This window comes from Myxine glutinosa, chromosome 1, assembly GCF_964187855.1.
Source record: "Myxine glutinosa chromosome 1, kmMyxGlut1.1, whole genome shotgun sequence".
NCBI classification, from domain to species: Eukaryota; Metazoa; Chordata; class Myxini; order Myxiniformes; family Myxinidae; genus Myxine; species Myxine glutinosa.
The window spans coordinates 438,231,167-438,250,139 of record NC_136261.1 but is presented as its reverse complement, the minus strand read 5'-3'; the positions used below and the strand labels follow the sequence as shown (position 1 = coordinate 438,250,139).

Here is an 18,973-nt window from a genome sequence, read left to right as displayed (position 1 = left end):
ATGGATCACTCCATGATAGTTTACACACAACATATGAGCCATCCTGCAGAGATCCCGCAGCTGAATTTGCCATTTATGCCGCGCACACTCAGCCGCACACCATTCCTTGGGAAAATATTTTTCAATCTGCACACGGGCGTTTTGCCTGACACGAACTGTTAACACACAGTGACATGAAGTGCTTTGAAATGTGACCTCCCTTGGTCCTGTACGGATTACACACCTGTTCTTTTTAATCTCCCGCGCACAGGACCAGAACATACTTGCATTTAAAATATTTCCCGCTTGGTAACCTCAGCCCTCCACTCAGTCAAGGTAACGGTTACCCCCATCTGAGCTGGTGCATGACCCCTAGGGTGGTCCAAAAAACATCGATCTCTCCGATTTTGATGCTCTACTGGATTATTGTTAGAAATGGTCTAAAACATTCACCCACCAAATATTTTCGCTCAATTCCATCTAGAAACTCACACACACTTCAATTGAAATATAGCGTTTTTCACCAAATTTGGCTAAATGAGAACAATCCAATCGCAACCTAGGTGGAAAAAGTACATGCACTATTGTACTAAGCCATTTTGTGGTTCATGACTTTTTGCATGCGCTTGCTCCTGTCAGTGTGAAATCATCATGGTCGAAACATGTTTGACAATGCTTGAAACATGTTTGAAACATGTTCATACATGTCTGACTCATGTTTCGACCATGAGCACTTCACAGGGGTATGTACCATCAATGACATTATTTCGGAAAAAAATATTTCTAAAGTCTTTGTAAGTCATTAAAATTGACCAAAATGACAAATTTTTATGTTGAGTGTGTATGAGTTTATAGATGACTCAGATGCAAAATATTTTTGGGTGAATGATTTACACCATTTCTAACAATAATCCAATAGAGCATCAAAATCCAGATAAAAAAGTGATTTTTATGCATTTTTGAACCACCCTAATGACCCCGACCCTCGCTCGCTCATACACTCTACTCTGCGCGCTTGTGGCACACACTCCGTTACACTCAGGCTCAGCACTTCAAGGAAGCCCGGATCAAAAGGCAGCCGCGACTGGGCATCCTGCATCGTGCGATGTCCTTTCTGGGCACTTCTGAGCTCCTCGCCACATACAAAGCTTTCATCAGCAGCTCAATGGAATACCGCTCTCCCCACTGGGCCGGTGCTCCTGCCTCACACCTAGCTCGGCTTCACGTGGTTGATACCAAATCATTGGAATCTCCCGTGATGAAGCTGATTCTGAGGGCCTTTCTCTCTCTCACTGCAGGCAGGATGGTGGTCTTTCTGTCTTCTACCGACTCATCTCCGGCCTAGCTCCCCCTGCTCTATCCCCCAACTATTCCTGCAGAATGCACAAGATGTGCCAGAAACGCTCTTCTGGTGAAACTGCCAAAATCAAGACTCTCTGCTCACCTTCACTCTTTAATTCCTCTTTTTCCCCACTTCTGGAAAAAACTCCCACACTCGCTTCAATCCCTCTCCTCCCTCCAGGGCTTTAAAACAGGTGTTCACCACCATCTCTTGTCGTCCCCCATCCAAAACTTTGATTCTTTCAATCCCCGTTAAAACTCCCCAAATCCACCTCTTTTAATTCCCAACGTCTTTCCTGAAATTCCTAGTAGTGAAATGCGGAGTCGTGTTTACTTGCTTTATACCATGTAGTCATCCCTCTTCCCCAGAACTTCCCATTCCACAGATCTACCGACGTCCTTGTTCTCTACTGTTGTTGTGCTTGTGTGATTCCCTCTCCCTTTTGTCTCCCGCTCCCTTCATTGTATGTTTTATGTGTCTGTTCATGTTTTCATGTTCAATGTGTTTGCTCTTACACGAGCCTCGATTCTGTATAAAAATAAAAATAAAAATGAAAATTTTATTTATTTATTCCACCCAAATTCGGCACGCACCCTTCCACATCATGCATTCGCTCCAGCTTACACAGTTTCACCTCGTCGTGGTTCGCTTTGATCGGTCATATCCTCTCCACCTGCACCTGCCACGCGTTATCCCGATCTTTACAGTTACACATTGTTTCTACACATTTCATGATCTCCTCCTTAACATTCTTTGCACTCTTGCTTGTCTATAATCATTCGACTTTGCCTTTATCCATTCCATTTCATTTTATCTCACCTGGAACGAAGTTCATGGGAGCTTATGCGATGGTGCGTCGTCCGTCTGTCAGTCCGTAAACACTTGCAACTTCTTCTCCGAAACCGCTGAACGAATTGTGACCAAACTTGGCACAAATTATATTTGTTATGTTGTGAGTGAAGTTTGTTCACGGCATTAAAAACAAATCTGGGTATCAGGGGGCTTACCAGGGTCAAAGTGGATACAGGTTAGACCTCCCAAAATAGGAATTTCCTTTTTCCTCTGAAAGTACACACATTATATTAATGAAACTTCTCCACAACCTTCATCATCTGGGTTGTACCAATGTTTGTTCAAGGCATTCGAAAAATTTAGGTCTGCAGTGGCACACGGGTTTGGGGGAGGGAAGGGAAGGGGGGGTGGGTTCCCACCCCAAATATTTATTTGTTTGTTTGTTTGTTTAAAGTCTCATGATTATGTTGGTATGACTCAACTTTCCCCATACTGCCTCGAGTGTTGCGGCTATCTCATTCCCATAGCCATCATATCAGGCTTTTCCTCTACCTGCCCCACATGCATGTCATGCCTTATGACAGCCACCTTGTCCCTCCTCAATTTTCATCGTCATCTGTGCCATTAGTTGACTAATCAACAACATCACCTGGTCACTGCCGGACACTATTCCATGCTATTAGCGCTGCCTTTTCCAGGGGCTGGTTAGGGGCTGGTTAGGGGTAGGGGGGGGGGGTTATAGAGGGGAGGAGAGGGTTGGATCCTGATCGCTTTTGACACCTCTACTGCAGCCCTCCTGGTCCATCTCCCACAATGTTACATTGATATGCAGCTTCCTGGGAGATTATATTCTCCATTTCCTCCTCAAATTAGACCACCAGGTCCTGGTCACCTTGGCTTGATGTAGCTGTATAATTCTTTGAAGTACAATTTCACCCGACGCTCCTTACAATTTTTGGGGCACCGCCGATAGCGTCCCATATTTGATTCTCACTCCTGACATCAATTGTTCCGGAAGCAGGGTTCTCGCTCTTTCACAAATGTGTTTCCTTTTGGTGCCAAATGGTTTGGCGGTGCCAATTGGGGTACGTAATCTCAATGCACATCCATATATATTTTTTATGACATATCACCTGCGACAAAGACTTTCAGGTTACTCGAGGCCTTCACAAAGGAAAGTATAGATATTCGACGTCTATTGACATCTCTCTTGAATCGAGGAAGCTTGTGATAGAGGGGAAAGCAGGATGCAGGTAAGGTGTTCCAGAGTAATGCCTTGTGGGGAAAAATAAAAAGAAGAATACTTTATCGTCTTACTCCTTGGGACAGATATAGTGTATGGATGGGAAAAAGATGTGTTGAGTGACTGAAAGAATGCTCGGGTGGAACAACCTGATAGACCCTCAGAGCACCCTCCATGGAAATATCTGCAGCAACAAAGCGGCAGATTGAGAGAGGTTCCATGGATGATGCCAACTCCTGTCCCACCAGAATGGCAGCATGCTGCTGGATTCTGTCATGAAGAAAAAGGTGACAGGCCGGCACACCAGCCCAAATATGGCAATGATACTCCATGACAGGACGTACAGTGGCCTTGTATCGATGGAGCATAGCAGCTTGAGAAAGGTATCGCCGAGCACGAAAAAAGCTGCCAAGGTGCTGTGATGTGCTTTCAGCTCTACCAGGGATGTACTTTTCCCAGCTGAGGTTTGAGCTGATATCCAATTCAAGCCGACAGATAACAGGGAGTTCCTGCAAAGGTGAAGAATCCATAGACAGGTCGGAAAACAAGGTGATCTTGAACTAAAAACAGACAAGTGGGTCATTTTTGGTTGAGAGCAACAAGCCAGTCTTTTCCCCAGTTCATCACACTCTCTAGGTCCTGATTGAGAGTGGCACTTGCATGGTCACAGGTAGGGGCATCGAGGGGAGGTCTCAGGGAGGGGGGTGGGAGTCACTGCCTCGGGGCCCGAGCTTCTCCTATTATGTTTTTTAAACAGAACAATGAAACCAAACTCCTCATCGGCTGATCCTCATTTCCTCATCGTTACGTTTAAACCCAGAAGCTGATTTTGCTTTATCTTGCCGGAAACAAAACATTTGCTGCTGTTAATGGTACAGTTTCAAACTTTACAGAAAATGGTTATTAACCAGAAATGAGCGTTACAAAGAAATGCGTTTGTATCCTCTTTGTCCAAAAATTATCAATCATCTTCTCACGTTTTCATCTTCTTCTCATGTTGGGGAGAAATAGTCGAGTGTGCGAATTGACTCGATCGGTCCGAACATCCCGCTATCTCCTCTATTTTCAATCAAACGGCAAATAAAAGTGACCATTTGTTTTTAAAAAGTTTTTTGTTTTTCATTCAAGAAAGTTTCTTAAAAAGTTATAAAAGAGATAAACGATAAAGATTTGAGAGATCTCGCGAGATCTTGGAGACGACGTCACTGATTTTCGAAGTTGTACACGATCTCCACGTTTTCAAAGTTGTCATTGTTCACAATTGTATTTTGTCGAAACTGCATTTATCTTTCGGTGTGTGAACCTATAGTGTGTCCCTTGGAAGTTTCTCGGTGTTAATCTTTCATAAATTAATCGTTTCTGTTTGCTGTGCGTGTTGCGGCCTTGCCTCAGGCTTTCCCCGTCGAAGTTTGTTCCTTCCTTCACTGTTTTTGCTCGGTTTTTCGATTTTCCCTTCTCCCCCAACCTTCCCCGAACATCTACTCTTTGTCTAACGTTGTAACCCCCACCCCCCCCCCCCAAAAAAAAACTTTCAAACTTTCCACCACAGTGTTTTATTCAGTGGTTTATTACAACACGCTGTTTTTCTTCCTATTTAAAAGGCTCCTTTCAATTTCCTCTCCAACTCATTCCATTTCAAAAAAATATTCAATCTCTCATAATTATTTCTCACTACATGCTCTAAATTCTCATTCATTCCATACCTCCTCCATCGTTCTTAAACGGATCGCTAACTTGAAAATCAAAATAAACCCAATTTGTTATAAATGTTCATCTTTCATTTATCATTGAGTTGATATCATCATTGAGATTTCATCATCATTGAGTACCAGTACACTGGTAAATCCCTGTTTATCGTAAAAAGGCGACAAACAGGGTTGGCGGCAGGAAGGGCATCCGGCCGTAAAACATTGCTTCAAAAAGGGGACCAAAAAACAACAACAACCACGGTCCCCGAAAAGGCCAACCCCTGCCTTGCGGGGAAAAATGGCCTCTAAACGGTGGTTTTTTTTCATTTATCATCCACTTTCTAAACTCCCCCCTTGCCCCTCCCCTCCAAATCTCCCCTACTTGCCCCTCCCCTCCAAATCTCCCCCTTGCCCCTCCCCTCCAAATATCCCCCCTTGCCCCTCCCCATATAAACTCCCCCCTTGCCCCTCCAAATCTCCCCCCTTGTCCCTCCCCTCCTAAACTCCCCCATTGCCCCTCCCCTTCTAAACTCCCCCCCAACCCCTCCCCTTCAAATCTCCCCCCCAACCATCACTCCCAAATTCTCCCTCCTCCCACCTCCTTCTCAAAGCTGCCTCCTCCCCACTTCATCTCCCTTCTATCTCATATCTCCACCTCCCCCAACCTTCTACTTTCCTCTGCCCCCCCCCCCCTCAAACAACTCCTCACTGTGCCTCATCCCATCACCATCAAACATTTCGTCCTCCTCATCCTTCCCTTTCTTGTAACTCTTCTGTAATCTCTGACACACTATCAACTGCTCTTCCTACCTCCCCCTCTCATCCTTCATCTGACCCTACCCCAGTAGTATATAAATGTTGCTCCTAAGACACTCTCATTTTCCCATTGACTTACATGTTAATTTCTCTCTCACCCTGATCTTTACGAACCTTTTGGCCTTTTACTCTCATTTCCCAAAACACCTTTTCTCTCTCACCCTGTTCTTTACGAACCTATCCTTAATGTTGTTTATTAGACCACTCAAACAATGATCCTTCTACCCTTATGAACCTCTATTTCTCCCACCCTAATCTTTATGAACCTTTTGACTATAGCACCTATCCTTAATGTTGTTCATTAGACCACTCAAACAACGACCCGACAAATATTTGTTTATGTGTGGGAAATAATTTAATTCTCCTGCAACTCTCCTCACCATCTAATACATTAACAAAGTATATGTTTGAGTTTGGTTCTTTATTAAGATATTTTAACTGAGCTCCGATAAAATGATAAACCTCCCTCAATGTTCTTGTCTGAGCGCCTCCAGTGCCACAAACTTTTTGGTAGGCTCTGCCCCCTTTTTGTTAAGCTCTGCCCACTTTTTGTTAAGCTCCACCCACTTTTTGGTAAGCCCAGCCCACTTTTTACTAAGCTTCGCCCACTTTTTGTTAAACCACGCCCAGTTTTTGCAAAGCCCCGCCCACGTTTTTCTAAGCCTCACCCATTTTATAAACTCTGCCATTGTATCATTTTCAGTTAAGACATTACATCATTTTCAGGGAATTTCCATCACATCATTTCCAGTTAAGACATGCCCAGGGAATTTCCACAAGAAATGACACACCTCCAAGTCCTTCTCATAAAAGGCACTGACCACACAGGCTTTTTAAAACACGCTTTCTGCTTCCCTTGAGAATGGACTACTATCATGCTGAAATGGAATGGGATAACTTTGCTATTCCTTGGAGTCCTACTACCTGTGTAGAACTCAACCTTCAGATTGATGAACTAGACTCGGACCTCTTATCAATGGAGGTAAGTTTGTTTATTTATTTATTTATTTAATTTTTTTAGGTGAGACTCATGTAAGAGTTAACAAAGTTTATTTTAATATTCATAGAGCTTGATTTATACAAATAAAAATATTGTATTAAATTAATACATTGTTATTTTCTCTCACAGGAAATTGTATCTGAGATACGAAATGAAAATTCTACTTTTAACACAGCTTGGGATGGTTATTTTTTTGTTTGAAGACATTTTGAACAACCAAGACCCACAGAACGAGTTCTACCTTGATGACCCAGCCAAAGAGTTATACCTTGGAGATCCACAAAATCCTGAAAAAGAGTTCTACCATGATGATACTTATTGTGAGTTATCAAAACAAAACCCACTGAACGAGTTCTGCCTTGATGACCCAGCCAAAGAGTTATACCTTGGAGACTCACTAAATTTGGGAAAAACAAATTATGAGGTCTGCCTAGATGGTTCTAACTGTGGAGCCTACCTTGGAGACTCACTAAATTTGGGAAAAACAAATTATGAGGTCTGCCGAGATGGTTCTAACTCTAGAGCCTACCTTGGAGACTCACTAAATTTGGGAAAAACAAATTATGAGGTCTGCCTAGATGGTTCTAACTGTGGAGCCTACCTTGGAGACTCACTAAATTTGGGAAAAACAAATTATGAGGTCTGCCGAGATGGTTCTAACTGTGGAGCCTACCTTGGAGACTCACTAAATTTGGGAAAAACAAATTATGAGGTCTGCCTAGATGGTTCTAACTGTGGAGCCTACCTTGGAGACTCACTAAATTTCATAAAATTAGGAAAAGAGTTTTACCTTGGAGACTTTGAAAACTGGTTTCGTTTTGGAGACTCTGAATGGGGGTTTTGTTTTGATAACTCGGAGTGTGATACCTATCTTGGAGACTCAACAGGAATGTGGTTATACCTTGGGAACTTGGAAAGTTGGTTTTATTTTGGAGACTCTACCTGTGGGGTCCATCTTGGAGACTCTTTGGATTCTAAAGCAATGAACAATGTTCTTTGTTTAATAACATCTGATTTAAGTAATATCAAGAAAGTTCGGGGAAGAAAATGCTGGAAAATTCTTTCTTCCCATTTCTACTTCTTTGAACTTGAAAGCCTTGAAAGACAGAATTGGGAGAAGGGGAAGAAAAAAAAGAAATACATTTTTTTTTGAAGAAGAAAAAAAAACAACGATTATGTTGGGGTCAGGGTTGGGATTTTGAAAGTGAGGGTTAGGGATGGGTTGGGTTAGGGATGGGGTTGGGTTTGGGTTCTAGATGTGAGGTGAATTTTTGAATGAATGTCATACCTCACAGACTCATTTATCTCATATCATTGAATTGTTTCAAAAAAGTTGGAAAAAGATGAATAGAATTGGAAGGTTATACAGAGATGAACTAATGAATAATTTCAAATGGTTGATGTAATGGATACAGTTGTTTAGACTTACAAATTTGGTGTTTTAATGGGGGGGTTAAGGGTTCAGTTGGGGTTGGGTTAGGGTTTGTATATTATTATGACTCACTCACACACACACACACACACAAAAGTTAAGCCCCAACTGAAAAGTTGAGGGATTCTGTGTTTGGGGTTCACAGATCTCAAGAACGTATCCCCATTGTACACACAAAAGTTAAGCCACAACTGAAAAGTTGAGGGATTCTGTGTTTGGGGTTCACAGATCTCAAGAACGTATCCCCATTGTACACACAAAAGTTAAGCCCCAACTGAAAAGTTGAGGGGATTCTGTGTTTGGGGTTCACAGACCTCAAGAACGTATCCCCATTACATTTTATTTATTTATTTATTATTTTCAAGGGTATTATCTGCTTACTTGTGTTTTTTGTAATTCTTGTGAGTAAAATGCACCCAAGATTTCTTCTCCATTTAAATCAAGTAATTTGTAGGTCCAAGGGACTGTATCCATTACATCAATGATTTTAAATAATTCACGAGTCCATCTCTTTGTATAACCTTTCTCAAAATGTCTTTTCCATCTGTATATTCTTACAATATCACCAATTTTGAACTTGGGTTTTCTCAAATTAATCTCCTTTTCATATTCTAATTTTGTAAATGATTCTGACGGTTTTGATTTTGTGGATGAATGAACTGTATTATTGTAATTATCTACAATATCCTGAATTAAATATACCCACCGTTGAGAACCGAGTTGTGTGAATTTTTTTATATAGTTTCTCTTTCAAAGTGCGATTAAAACGCTCAATAACAACTGCCTTTCCTTCATTAAAGGTGCTGTATAATTTAATACCTTCCCCCTTAAGAAATTTCATAAATATTTTGTTATAGAACTCTGTTCCCTCGTCAGTCCATAACTTCTTTGGTTTCCTTTTATCCCTATCAAATATTAGCTTAAAGGCTAACATTAAAGTATCACCCCTTTTATTTTTTAAAGGAACAACCCAGGCAAATCTACTCCTCAAATCAATAATAGTTAAAGCATACCTGTATCCCCTGTCATTATTCAATTCAATTAAATCAGCGGACAATATGTGGTCAGTGTCTTTGGAATAAACCTTCCTTCTTTTAAACTTGGTGATTATAGGTTTGTGTAATTCATTAGCCAAATGCTCCTCAGTCTTGATGACATCATTAGAGCGTAATAGTTTCTTGAGGAATTAACCAAGACCAAGTTTCAATTTAGCACATCATTTTTTTCACAATAAACCTATCAACTTTCTCTCTCAATGTAGGATTTCGTATCAAAGACAAATTATACAACATTTCTCTGTCTGCTTCATGTTTTTCATCCAATGTAGTGGTATTCCCATAAGCAATATCATGCTTCATACACACTTCATCAACCCTATTTATAGGTTTAGACCAAGGTTTAGGATTGTCAGCCTCATCTAATCTTTTATCCAAGTTTGTTCCAGGACCACAGAAAGAATATCCAGGTAGATGTAGTCCCCAGGAATTCCAGTTGTTGTAAATTTACTTCCTGACAGAAACTTTTGTATGTCTCCTCCTCTTTTAGGAGAGATGAATTGGCACTTTTTAGAGCCACACACTTGACATATTCCTTTTTGATAAACTCTATTATTTTTAGCTTTAACATGAGATATTTTTAGATTTAGTTTTCTTTTTACATTTGAGGCAATAAGTCATATTTATTTATGAGAAAAAGTCCTACATAGTGCCAAAACATTTTTGGCTTTCAACATATACATTTCAATCTTGATTTTTAAAACATAAAGAATCCTTAGGAATGTCTTCACTCTCTCCTCCATTTATTTACAAATAAAACTAACTAAAGTCAATAACACCAACATCATCAACCACATAATCTTTTCCTTCTTCTTCTTCATGTAAATCTCCTCCCTGACCTCATCTCAGCCATTTTTGAAATCAATATCTTCATAAGAGTCATTAATTCTTTATTTTCTTCTTCGGTGCGTTGAGATTGAGTTATTTGCCATAATACATTCAATCTTTCATTAATCTCAGGAATGGCCATCTTTTTATATTTTTCCTCCCTCTCTCTTTCCTCCCTTTCCTCCTTCTTTTTCTCCCTTTCATCCTTCTCCCTTTTCTCCCTCTCCTCCCTCTCCTTTTTCTCTCTTTCCTCCTTCTACTTTTTCTCTCTTTCCTCCTTCTCTTCTTCAACTCCTTCCTCATCCCTTGCTACCCTTGAGTTTGGATCCCAAAGATTATTATACATATACTCATCTGGATTTTGAGATATTCTTGTATCTATAATTATTTTTCTCATAATAGGATACCAATAAGATTTGTTGACGATTTCTAAAAGAGTTTTATATTTCATAACTTTGAGAAGTTCATTTTTATTTCATATTTTAAACAAGTCTCTATTTGTGGGTTCAACAATATCAGTATAAGGCCAGTTTTTAATGACAAAATTGACATGTATATGCTCCACATCACAAGGTATGTAATACCGAGCACCCTTTTCTTGTAGGTATCCCTGAATACAAAAATTATAATTCTCTTGTAGTCTTCTTTCTGCCATTTATGTATCAGAAATGTATGTGAGATTAATATTATGACAGGTAATACCACCCCATCTTCCCACTACCAAATCGGTTTGTATTCCTCGGCTTTCTATCCTTATCTCATTACCATCCTTCTTTGTCATGCTAACCATCGCTATACTATCATATATTTTTCTTTTCTTAAAATCATGTATTTGTTGTTTACTAATTGTGCTTCCACATAACTCCTTATCCTCACCAAGCGGATAATATTCTTCTTTACGAGACTGATTCAAATCATGTAGGTCTTCTAAGTTTATTGAAAAAGACCAATTATACCCTAAATCAGGCATATCATACCCCCATTTATTAATTCGCATGTTAACTATATTGTTGCGGAACCGGAGTACGGCACTCCCCTTGAGGGGGGGGGGGGGATTAGTCCCCCGTTTATTTCCACTGGCTGTCTCTGCTCCTGACGCTGCCCAGCGACCTCCGGAAAGGCCGGCGGCACAGCCCCGTTCGTACCACGGACAGATGTTAATTGCCGAGCGGTTTTAGCAACTGCGGCACAAACTATTTAACAAGACTAAACCCGATCCTTAAACGTTGGCCAAATCGTACCACAGGTTTTCAATGATGGAAAGGACAAAGGCGAATGGATGTGAAGAAGAAGAAGAAGAAGAAGGCAAAAGGTATGAAAGACAAATATAATTTATTCCTAATATTTACACAATTGAAAGAAACCAAGGAGGAGAAAGGATAATAAAATAAAAACAGAAGAAGAAGAAGCGGACACAGTGCACCTTAGCTTACCTACACAGTCTTACTTAGTACCCCAGGAGGGGACAAAAGACAGACTACGAGCACACTTACACGACTGGGGAATGGAGGCAGGAATGACTGGAAGGAGGAATGGGAAGGCCCAGGCAAAGGCGGCGTAGAGGTCCAGCTCCAGGAGTCGACGCGCGTTGTGGTGGGAAAACTTGCAGGCCGCGAGCGCGTATCGTTCACCGCGAGCGGACTGGGGCGCTTCATTTTCTCCCGAACTCTGGACTCCGGGCTCCTCAACTCCACTTCAACGCCACTTCAACGTCACTCAATGCCACACTCCTGATCCTCCTCTTACGCAACTCTCGACTTGGTCCAACCAACTCACTCAAAAAGGCTTGCGTGCACGTTTTTATAGCGCGCCTTGACATCAACCTGCGCCACGCCCGTCCTGGTCTCCCACCAGTCCTGATTGGCGGGTCGAGGCTCGTTGGCTCCACCTTGTGATGACGAGCGGCGGCCAACCACCTGGATTTGGTGGCTCCTCCCCCTTCTTCTCCGCTCTGACCGTGTGGTCAATGGAGTTTTGCGGCGAAAACCACAAAGCAGCCGTGGAATGCAGAAAACTGCCCAATAGCTGTTGGCAATTCGTGACCAAAAGGGGAATGGGAAGGGAATCTACCTTATTTGAATTTGGTGCAATGGAGTGTCACTTAATGGAAGGCACAGCCTTAGTCTAAGACACATAATAAAGAGATAACTACTGAACAAGGAGGAAATCTATGATTGGCTACGTGGATGTTTATGAAATAACTACGAGAACGACCTTTGACCTTTATACACAACGAATGGAGGAAGGAGGGTGATCTTTTAAAAAACAATATTAAAAAAAACACAATTCTCAAATCCATAACACTGCACCATCCTCCTCTTAAGCACGTCCCGGGCCTATTACTTTTACCTTTAGTGTGGCACGTAGGTGTAGTTCCCTCTACATTTAACCTGACCCTGAGTGTGACAGTTTTAAAGCACAAATAAATATGTCTCGCTGCTCCATTGCACCCTGCCTAACAGACTCATGCCCACAGCTAACCGAATTGCGGAATTGTCTTCAAACTACAACATGAACGATGGGGGAGCATTATTTACAGTTACTCTACTTGTATTTACAAAACTCAACCCAGGACCTGTGATTGTTCTTTTGGGGGGGGGGGGGGAGACAGCCTGTGCTGCATCGACGCACCAGAAAGCACCAAAAACGCACCAAGGCACCAAAACGCCATCAAGCACCAATCGGTGCACAGTCACCACAGTTCATAATATAAATAAACCAACAAACCCATGGTGCTGGTCTTCCTCTTCGGCTACCTCTGCTGGCCATTGGTATTCTTCCAGTTGTTGTCTTTCTTCTTTGCTGGCGGCCTATTTGCAATAATAAAATGACATGCACAAAACTTGTCCATTGTTGTTTATTCATGGCCAACAGGGCCGACTAGGGGTGGTTCACCTGTGTGGCATAGGTGCCCTGTGACCAAGGTCCATCAGCAAGATCTCGGGCCATCATGGCCGGTTCCAGCAGAGGGCCCATGCCCCAACCCATGGGGTCCATGAGTGGTGCTCAGCCACAGACATGTGGTCCATTAGTGGTGCATCGATGCAAGCAGCTGGTTGTGGGGGTTCTGGCACACAATGGCGGACTCCCACACGCTCCCCTCGGCGCCCAGTAGCGCACAGTCCTCGGGTGGGAGACAAGGGGGGGGGGAGAGAAGGGGGGGGGGGGGGAGAAGACAGGTGAGCGAGGGGTAAGGTCATAAGGGTACACATCAACAAGGCAATGCAAGACGAGGTGCATACGGTGAGTGAAGTGAGAAAGCTCGCCCCTACCGTACGTCACCCCCCCCCCCCCCCTGTTACCTACTCTACCCTTGCCCTTACCCCATATGTACACCAAAATCTACACATTTACAAATTCGTCTCTACTGTCACGTCTTCCCTATATTTCCCCTACTCCAAATTCGTCCCCACAATCCCTCTAACCAAAATTTGCCATCACCCAATTCATCATCAATCCTCATAAGGAGGGAGAGATAGAACAAAGCACAATGTCACACCCACGTCATGATGCGTCTCACATTCCAAATATTTGCACAACAAAATAATAAAACATGGCATGGTGTGGAGATACGTCATCGCCTCAGGTGAGTGGATGGTACCATACTGATGGTACGAGGAGATTCGTAATCCTAACTATCTTCTAAATGACATGAACACACTTTACACTACCCGGGGTGTTTCCCTGCCAAACCATTGGCCATCTTACTCTATGCGGTTTTAAGAACCAAATTCCCATTGACCAAACTGTGGTGCTTCATCAATTTGGGGTCTCACTCCCCCGATTCAACTCCCTGTGCCATTGCACAATTTCAGGACTGGGTCGTGTGGCTCTCACAGCAGGTCTACCCACCTGCACACCTCCACCACTGTAGTTGCCTCCGAGCTTACCTGCTCCTTAACCCTACCTATCTACCTGGGGAAGGCCCTCTGGCGCTCTCCCCACTCGGTGCCCTCTGGCACTGGGCTACCCGGGTCCGTCCTCCGGATCCTCGGGCCCCATCCACAACTCTAACGGCTCCCAGAGCCCACCTGTGGCCTCACCTGGCCGACATCCTAACAGTGGCGGAGTGCTCAACCAACTACACACACTAACAGGCCACACGCGCAGCCATTTCCACAACACTAATGCACCCATCCAAGCACCATTCTTCCACCACGCACCACAGATGTCAATATCCAACCACAATTTACCTGTGCCCTCTACCTAACACTTAAACTACCCTCCCCGGGTATTCGTGATAGGGGTCCACTCTTCCCCCATCCACCATCGCACCATCCACTCCACTCCACAGTTTTCAACACACTCACTCCACAACCATCCATTCCGTACTCCTTATATTCCACACAACCATTCTCCATTCACCTGTAGTTTCACACCTGTGCAATCACTCTTACACCTGGTGCTTTCGGCACCCTCCTTCCTCCCAGGACCATTCGGTCAACACAATACACAAGCACGACTTACTCACTCATACACTGTTCCATACACCTGTTCCCTTGCACACCTGTGCAATCACACGGCATCATCTCATCTACCTGGTGCCCTGCTAAAACTCGTGCTTCCCCGTCGCCCCTTACATTATTGCGCTCCCTCATCATTATCATCCAACCTCCCTCTCTATCTCCCCACTACCTGTCCAATGTTGCTACCGAACCTTACCGTTACCTATGGTCATCTCTAGGTCCCTACACACTTTATCCTAACCCTCCCGGGCTAGTTTTCACTGCCATACCCCATAAAACTATTGCTCCTTTGCCCCCGCTGTGAGAGATGGCAAGGTTGCCATCCCACCACATCGGGTATCTTCCACTATAAATTTGGCTCATCCAATTGCAACCGATCAAAAATTTCCAATCACAAATTCCCTATCCCTACCAACATGTCCATTAACTTGAGCCTCGGTGCGTCTTTACATCCTCAAAGCCCGGCTTCGTAAAGCCGAGCAATGAATTCGGGTCGTTTGGTCGCCTGCAGGTTGGATCCGTCCGGCATTCACGATTCTTGGGAGGAGTCATGCTCGGGCCGAGGTTTCACGCATCATCGTGGCGCGGAACCTTGCGGTCTCCGGCCCGATGACCGAGGCTCGCCCGGTCGGAACCCCGCCCCCGCCAGGGGGCGAAGGTCAGACCCGGCTCCCCTCCCCCGGAATCGCGCCGATCGCCGCTCTGACACGGCTCCGACCATTCAGTGTGGGGCCCGACCCGAATCGTGCGCGACGCTCTGTAGCGGGGCGAAGCAGCATCGATCCGCGCGAAGCTTCGCATCCAACAAAGCGCGCTGCGCGCCGAGCGCCCGCATCGGCTATCCGTCACTCTAAACGTTACCCCATTGAACGTCGATGCCTTACTCGCATGCGCGACCCGTTTCACACTCACAAAACCCGGCGTCTCCAGTGCATCCCACACACTCCGTCCATTCTACCACCGCACTCCCTGTTACACACCACACCTCTTGCGCATCCTCTTGCGCACACTCGCCATTCGCTCACTTCGGTCCACCCCTCTTCTCCGTTACGTCCTCCATAACATGGGCGTGCACTCTCGCATCCACCCACTAACGTGCTCCGATGTGCTCTGCCGCACACGCGCCACAACCAACTCAGGTGTGCTCCCTCGCACACTCTCGCCGTCCATTCCAAACGTGCATCCTCGCACCCGCTCCTCCACCAACTCACTCTCCATGTCACTCTCACCCTTGCTCGTACACTCCGTATCACTCTCACTCCCTGTGTCACACTCCGTACACCCCGACGTGCATTCTCGCTCGCACTCGGTTTCACATTCATGCTTTGTAACATGCTCACTCCTTGACACACACTTTTTCCTCACACGCGTGCCATTTCCACTCACACGGGACCCTTCACCAATGCCCGGATGCCATATCGATCCCAATCGCACGACAATTCTCTTCGCGCCAAACCCCCTCTTACAAAATCTCCTGGCACTACATACAGCCCATCTCACCTTTGGGGTTCTTCTTCCACCCTGCACCAACACCTGCAAATCTTTATAAGGATTATTAAGCACAGCATCGTGATGTGAGCACGGACTTTGAGCAATTTCCATTCCTTCCTCCAACTGTTGCTCTTCTACGTCTGTCTTTTCAATTTCGATTACACCCACTACTGCTTTTTCTTTATTCACCACGACGACCGCTGGCTTTATTAAAATTCCCTCTTCTACCTCAGCGGTCGCCGGCTGCCCCATACCCCGGGTCACGATTTCTACCCCGGTCCAGTTACCCGTGCTTTTCTCCAACTCACTCCACCTGCGCTCCTCGAGTCGCGTTACCACCTTGTGCACCCGTGTGCTCCTCCCACTCAACCTGCGGTCTCTGTCCCTCTCCAACCCCTCATTAATTTATTTGGCTTGGCCAACCATGCCCCCCAGTTTGTCCCCTAATCTGCTTCCGATTCCCTCAAATTTGCTTCCGAATCCCTCAAATTTACCTCCGAGTCCCTCCAATTTGCCTCCGAGTCCCTCCAATTTATTTCCCATATTGTTTAACCCATCTCTCAATTGCTCACTAGTACCCTCGCTTCGTCCCTCATTGCCCCCATTTGGCCCCCCAATCGCTCACCATGAGCCCTGGTTTCTTCGTTTTGGGTGTCTATTTTACTTTCTAATTGCTCACCCATCTTTAGCATGAGGGCCTCCATTTGCACCATGAAGAGGTTCAAATTCACCGGTGCTGCTACGGTCACGGGCGCAGCTAAATTTGGTGCCGCTGTAACCACGTGCGTGAGGGCGCCATTTTGTGCGCCTGATACCTCCTCAACCACATCCTTTTTGTTCTCCTCCTCCATTTCTCCCACATACATTTCCCCGAGGTCCTGGGTCGACTCTACACCCTCTAATTCCCCCACCGGCATCCCGTCGCCTTGACCATCCATGGCACGATTTCCAAATTTAGGATTTTATAAAACCAAATTTCGGGCCACTCGTAATTTGAGCACGCTAAGCGCTTCAGGTCCGAATCTCGCTCCCGACACCAAATGTTACGGAACCGGAGTACGGCACTCCCCTTGGGGGGGGGGGGGGATTAGTCCCCCGTTTATTTCCACTGGCCGTCTCCGCTCCTGACGCTGCCCAGCAACCTCCGGAAAGGCCGGTGGCACAGTCCCGTTCGTACCGCGGACAGATGTTAATTGCCGAGCGGTTTTAGCAACCACGGCACGAACTATTTAACAAGACTAAACCCGATCCTTAAACGTTGGCCAAATCGTGCCACAGGTTTTCAATGATGGAAAAGACAAAGGCGAACGGATGTGAAGAAGAAGAAGGCAAAAGCTATGAAAGACAAATATAATTTATTACTAATATTTACACAATTGAAAGAAACCAAGGAGGAGGAAGGATAATAAAATAAAAACAGAAGAAGAAGAAGCAGACACAGTGCACCTTAGCTTACCTATACAGTCTTACTTAGTACCCCAGGACAAGACAAAAGACAGATGACGAGCACACTTACACGACTGGGGAATGGAGGCAGGAATGACTGGAAGGAGGAATGGGAAGGCCCAGGCAACGGTCGGCGTCGAGGTCCGGCTCCAGGAGTCGACGCGCGTTGTGGCGGGAAAACTTGCAGGCGGTGAGTGCGTATCGTTCACTGCGAGTGGACTGGGGCACTTCGTTTTCTCCCGAACTCTGGACTCCGGGCTCCTCAGCTCCACTTCAGCTCCACTTCAACGCCACCTCAATGCCACTCAACGCCACTCAACGCCACTTCAAAGTCACTTCAAAGTCACTCAACGCCACACTCCTGGTCCTCCTCTTACGCAACTCTCGACTTGGTCCAACCAACTCACTCAAAAGGGCTTGCACGCGCGTTTTTATAGCGCGCCTTGACATCAACCCGCGCCCGCCCATCCTGGTCTCCCACCAGTCCTTATTGGCGGGTCGGGGCTCGTTGGCTCCACCTTGTGATGACGAGCGATGGCCAACGCCCTGGATTTGGCAGCTCCTCCCCCTTCTTCGCCGCTCTGACCACGTGGACAATGGAGTTTCGCGGCGAAAACCACAAAGCAGCAGTGGAATGCAGAAAACTGCCCAATAGCTGTTGGCAATTCGTGACCAAAAGGGGAATGGGAAGGGAATCTACCTTATTTGAATTTGGTGCAATGGAGTGTCACTTAATGGAAGACACAGCCTTCGTCGAATACACATAATAAAGAGATAACTACTGAACAAGGAGGAAATCTATGATTGGCTACGTGGATGTTTATGAAATAACTACGGGAACGACCTTTGACCTTTATACACAACGAATGGAGGAAGGAGGGTGATATTTTACAACAACAAAAAAAAAAACACAATTCTCAAATCCATAACAATATGTCCTTCTTTATAAAATTCAATTGTAAGCAGATAGTTAAATTGAATGAGGAAAGGTGTATGGTCACAGTATAACCAGGTGTTGTGGTTGTAAATTTTACTTGTTTCACAAAACGTGCTGTTTTATTTAAAGATATATATTGTGATAAATCACTGAATCTAATTAGGTCATTTGCATCTGTAGGGTTTGGATAATTGATTAATTTATAAGTATTCTTCATATTAATATTTTTACCTATACTATATTGTCTTTGGTCAGTGTCTATATTGTCTTTTATCAGCCTGTGCCTTTGTATAATAATTTGATAAATCAATATCCTGAGAGGATTCTCCAAACATAGAACCATCTTTTCCGACATGTCATTTATATTAGATAAAAAATGACATCATAAAATTTTTCATTATTGTTGAGTTGAAATAATACATATAAACATAATTGACCACAACATTTAGAATTAATTT

General features: G+C 44.5%; 1 protein-coding gene across 1 annotated transcript in view; it reads right to left on the bottom strand.

Annotated features, from left to right (window-relative positions):
- LOC137419055 (uncharacterized) overlaps nt 1–18,973 on the bottom strand; it is a 67,723-nt gene that overhangs the window by 8,835 nt on the left and 39,915 nt on the right. The window lies entirely within an intron of this gene.